Source organism: Stomoxys calcitrans, chromosome 1, assembly GCF_963082655.1.
Source record: "Stomoxys calcitrans chromosome 1, idStoCalc2.1, whole genome shotgun sequence".
NCBI classification, from domain to species: domain Eukaryota; kingdom Metazoa; phylum Arthropoda; class Insecta; order Diptera; family Muscidae; genus Stomoxys; species Stomoxys calcitrans.
Genome location: NC_081552.1, coordinates 178,938,633 through 178,944,354, shown reverse-complemented (window position 1 = coordinate 178,944,354; position 5,722 = coordinate 178,938,633).

Genomic DNA, 5,722 nt, shown 5'->3' with positions numbered 1-5,722 from the left:
AAAGAGATCACACGAGAGGCTGTCTCCTTGTCTGAAACCTCATTTGGAATTAAATGGTTCGGAGAGATTCTTTCCTATTCTTACTGAGGAACGCGTATCAGCAAGTGTCATCCTGCAGAGTCTTATTAATTTTGCAGGGATACCAAACTCAGACATGGCTTGAAATACCTTTGAACGTAAAGCAGTATCGAAGGCGGCTTTGTAGTCAACAAAGAGGTGGTAGGTGTTGATTTGTCCTTCTCGGGTCTTTTCCAGGATTTGGCGCAGTGTGAATATCTGGTCTAGGGTGGATTTTCCAGGACTAAAGCCGCATTGACAGGGCCCAATTATCTCATTGACTTTAGGTTTTAATCTTTCACACAGTACGCTCAAGAGTATCTTGTATGCGATGGGGAGGAAACTTATTCCTCTGTAGTTGGCACATTCCGTCTTGTCTCCTTTCTTGTGTACGGGACATAGTATGCTGAGGTTCCAATCATCGGGTATGCGTTCTTCTAGCCAGATTGCGCAGATAAACTGATGCATACGCCTTAGCAGCGTGTCACCTCCGGTCTTAAATAGTTCAGCGGGTAACCCGTCGGCTCCTGCTGCCTTGTTTTTATATAGTCGGGTTACTTCTACTTGGACCTCATTCTGAGTAGGAGGTAAACATTCTATAACATCACCAAGGATTGGTTCTGCGTCATCCTCTTCGCCGCCAACATCGGACACTAGCAGTCGGGTAAAATGTTCTTTACATATCCTCAGCATGTTATCTATGTCAGTTACCAGATTTCCCGCTTTGTCTCTGCAGGAGAATGTGCCTGCACCAAAGCCATCGGTTTGGTGTTTAATTCTTTGGTAGAATTTCCTGTACATCTCAATTCTTTTTTTTTCTTTCTGCGGAATAGACGTTTCTCCTCTATCCTTTTCTCCCGATACCTCCTTCATCTGGCCGCTTTGTCTCTGCAGGAGAATGTGCCTGCACCAAAGCCATCGGTTTGGTGTTTAATTCTTTGGTAGAATTTCCTGTACATCTCAATTCTTTTTTTTTCTTTCTGCGGAATAGACGTTTCTCCTCTATCCTTTTCTCCCGATACCTCCTTCATCTGGCTACTGATTGCAGGGTTGCTCTATATGCCGCATTCTTGGCTTCAGTAACATCTCGACACTCTTGGTCGTACCATGGGTTTTTTGGATGAGGCTTCCGGTATCCAAGTACGGATTTCGCGGCATTTTCCATGGAGTGGGCAATAGTTTGCAACTGCGCCATTATATCATCGAAACAAGGAGTGCTTCCATCAAGCAGTTGGGTCAGTCGAGTGGAGTATGCCGCTGCCATTTGTTGTGTTTGCAGTCAAGTCTAGATTAGTCCCCTAAAACCAAGCAAAAAATGTTTGCACCTAATAATATTTGTAGCCTCCACAGCAAATTTACTAAAAATGCCGATTTTGAAACCAATGGGGTTTTTTTGGGGATTTTCGCAAAATTTATTTACTTTTAGTTTTTGAATATGATTTTTTTTAGGTTTTTAAGGACGCTATTTATGCAATGTTCAAAAAGAGTTACTAAGATATATCTATTCATTTGTTTCAAAAAAAATTTGGAAAATCGCACCACAAGTGAATATTTGGTCCCGGAAGAACCTCAGCTCTATACATTCCAAATTTCAAAGAGATATCTCTACCCGGTCTTGTCATATTTTTTTAACAGTTTTTCGATTTTCCCACACTGTGCCATGGCGGCATCTGTCGTTTTGGGTGGAGAGAAATACTTCTGTGTTTTGTTGAACATGAATTTGATGTTCAAATCCAACATTTTCACATTGGCAAAAGTTGAGGACTTAAACTGAGTGTCAATCACTTCAGACTTTAATGATATGTGGTGTTGTGTTCCATGAACATTCCATTAAAGAACAGGGGCAAACTTCTCACATATCAATGAGTGCAGTCCGATTCAAGTTTAACCTCAATGAAAAGGGGCCTCCTTTTATAGCCGAGTCCGAATGGCATACCGCAGTGCGACACCTCTTTTGAGGAGAAGTTTTTACATAGCATAGCACCTCACAAATGTCACCAGCATTAGGAGGGGAAAACCACCGCCGAAATTTTTATGATGGTGTCGCTGGGATTCGAACCCAGGCGGACATGCTAACCTCTGCGCTACGGTGGCCTGGTTGACCCCACTTCAAAAATCCATATGCTAATCATTACTCAGTTGGATTCAAAGGATGACTTGTATGTGTGTCTTATAAAGAAACGTTTTCTTTCGTCAAGCTGCGGCTCACTGTGTTATTCTTGAAACAATGCCCCCATATCCCAGGCAATGATAACAGGTAAAAAGACACTGGTCCATTATTTTACCACAGTTGCGACGGACCAAAGCCTTTGTTGTGAATCGTATCCACGACTCCAGTAACAGTAATCCGAGTACGCTAAGAACTGTGCTACCGAGGCACTTTAGGATAACATACGTCTTACTCGCATCTATAATGGCAACTTCCTTTAAATGTATTCTAATCGAAGATTAAAAGTGCAAATCTTTGGTTTGAATGATATGCCAAACAGAACAAAACAAAACTGTGTTTCTATAAAAAAAAATTCTAGCAGTTACAACCCTCAAGAAAAAATATCCCAAAAAAAAAAGTCTTTAAGCGTATGTCATAGAGGCTTTTCCTAGAAGGAAAACAGAACAGCATACCCAAAAAGAAACCAAATCCACACAAGCTAAAACAAGTAAAAAGGCGTTAAGTTCGGCCGTGTCGAACTTTGGATACCCACTACCTCGGTTATATATGTAAACCACCTTTCGTCAAAATGCGGTGAAAAATACTTTCCTTATGCCCATAGCAGTTATATCGAAAAATATTCTGATTTGGACCAAATGCTAATAAGTACAAGTCATAGTTCAATTGTGTATAACAAAATATTGGTCTTTTTAGAAGCTATATCTAAAAATAAACCGAACCATATGCGATACGAATGTCGAAAAGCCTAACATAAGTCACTGTGCCAAATTTCAGTGAAATCGGATTATAAATGCGCCTTTCATGGGGCCAATACTTTAAATCAAGATATTGGTCTATATGGCAGCTGTATCCAAATCTGGCCCGATTGAATCAAAGTTGCAGAAAAATGTCGAAGAGCCTAGCACAACCCACTGTCCCAAATTTCGGCGAAATCGGATGACAAATGCGCCTTTCATGGCGCCTAAACCTTAAATTGAGAGATCTGTCTATATGGCAGCTACATCAAAATCTGAACCGATCAAGACCAAATTGACGAAGGATGTCGAAGGGCCTAACACAATTCGCCGTTCCAAATTTCAGCAAAATCGGATAATGAATGTGGCTTTTATGGGCCTAAGACCCTAAATCGGCGGATCGGTCTTTATGGGGGCTATGTCAAGATATAGTTCGATATAGCCCGTCTTCGAACTTAAGCTGTGCAAAGTTTTAGCTCAATATCTCTATTGATTTCAACAGACAGACGGACGGACATGGCTAGATCGTCTTAGATTTTAACGCTGATCAAGAATACATGTACCTTATAGGGTCGGAAATGGATATTTCGATGTGTTGCAAACGGAATGACAAAATGAAAATACCCCCATCCTTGGGTGGTGGGTATAAAAACAGCCAAGAAAGAGAACGTGGCCTAAACGTGCAGTCATCCGGTAATCAATAAACCTAAGAAATGTAAGGCATTTTTTCCGTGGTTGTGGAGCTTAGTTTTGGTAAGGAGATAATGTCAGCAAGAATATCAGGCAACAGCAGACTTTCGAAGTCAAGACGATTGAAAGAAACCCAAATTAAATAAGAAAAAACCCAAAAGCAGAATATGTCATTCAATTTCGAAGATTCATTCATTCATTCAATTGTGTGGCACCGGCAGCACTCCATGCCGGAGCCTTCAATTCCACAATGAAAATGAAACTGTACAACATTGTTGTTGTTCCCAATTGTCAACAATTCGTTGCTGGTGGAAGATTTCACCATTTTTGTGAATGAAATTGTTGATGCAATACGTTTCAAGCATTGATATTTGTCGTTGTCGTCATTCACACTTTGTACCTATACAGTCCTTGGAGGATTTAGGAAGCAAGCCAAACCAAACAACGTGCTCCTTTAGCAATGTGTCAACATGGCAATATCTGTAGACATGCAGACAAGACTGGATGTTCTGGGCTCATCTACTTCGCATACAAAGTGTGTCGAAATATCCCATGGCTGGCTGTGTAATGTCACCGGACTAGACAGAGGCGAGGAAGTATTTGTGGGATTTAACAAAAATAAGATTGCCTGATAAAACTGGCCAATATAGTATTGTATTAACTACTACTATGGGCACCAAAGAACATAAAGTCAATGGAAATAGAGTGGAGTGACCATATATTTGCACAAAAAAAAAAATTAATCATAAATAAAAGAGTTAAGGTTTACGATAAAAGGGAAGCTTCCCATTAAGATGAGTTCAATCAAAGACAAATTTGGCTCATTGAGATACTCTAGCGAGAAAAAAAGTGTAGGCGATACTTATACACTTATACACTATTTTCTTGCTAAAGTATCAAAACGGGCCAAACTAACTAAATTATTGTGTGTTATATTAAAGGAGGCCACCGTAGCGCAGAGGTTAGCATGTCCGTCTATGACGTTGAACGCCTGGGTTCGAATCCTGGCGAGACCATCAGAAAAATTGTTCAGCGATGGTTTTCCCATCCTAATGCTGGCAACATTTGTGAGGTACTATGCCATGTTAAACTTCTCTCCAAAGAGGTGTCGCACTGCGGCACGCCGTTCGGACTCTTATAGCCGAGCCGAAAGGAGGCCGCTTATCATTGAGCTTAAACTTGAATCGCACTGCACTCATTGATATGTGAGATGGTTGCCCCTGTTCCGTAGTGGTGTGTTGATGGGCAAAATTTGCAATATTAAAGCTCTAATATGTTCAATGAAAAATGAAACATTTCTGTTTTCTATTAATCGGTCTTCAGAACATTAAACTTTTATCTAATTTTAAATTGTATACAAAAATTTATTAATAGAAGAAGAATATAGAAGGTTAAAACCTGGCCAGCCTTCTTCTCCAAATACAATACCGCAAAGCTGCAACATCATCATCCTGGGCATTTTGTCATTGCAGTTCGTAGAAACAATACATACTGCCCAAGACTTTTTTACCACACACATGGCTTAAAAGTTGTGCGAAGAAAACCTAAATGGGCAAAGAATCGAAGCAAATTAATTCACACCTTGTTCAAACACCTTCTTTGCCGCCCTCCCCAAGAACAGCCGTTCTTGGCCATCCCAACAAAACAAAGGAAATACGAAATCTTAAGGCAGCCAAGATAACTAAACACCAAAAAATATGCAAATTGTTTCTGAAGAATTAAGCAAAATATGTTTCTGTTCTCTTTCACTTGTATTTATTGAGTTAGTAGTGCCAAACATTATAGTACTGGTATATTGAGAAGGACGTTTGAATATACGGTAAAAAACATGGAATTGGGAGCTTTTACCATCGAACATATTGCCAAAAATTTAATTTCTTAGCAGACTGCATAGTAACTCCAAATAAGAGTTTTTGAACATATCCTCTAGCAACTGTTGTAAAACTAGTAAAAGCGTGCTAAGTTCTTCCAGGCCGAATCTTGGGTGTGGTGCTGCAAGTCATAAGATATGATTTTGGGTCAAATCAGGTGAAAATTTAGGCTTCTAGGGGCTCAAGAAGTCAAATCCGGG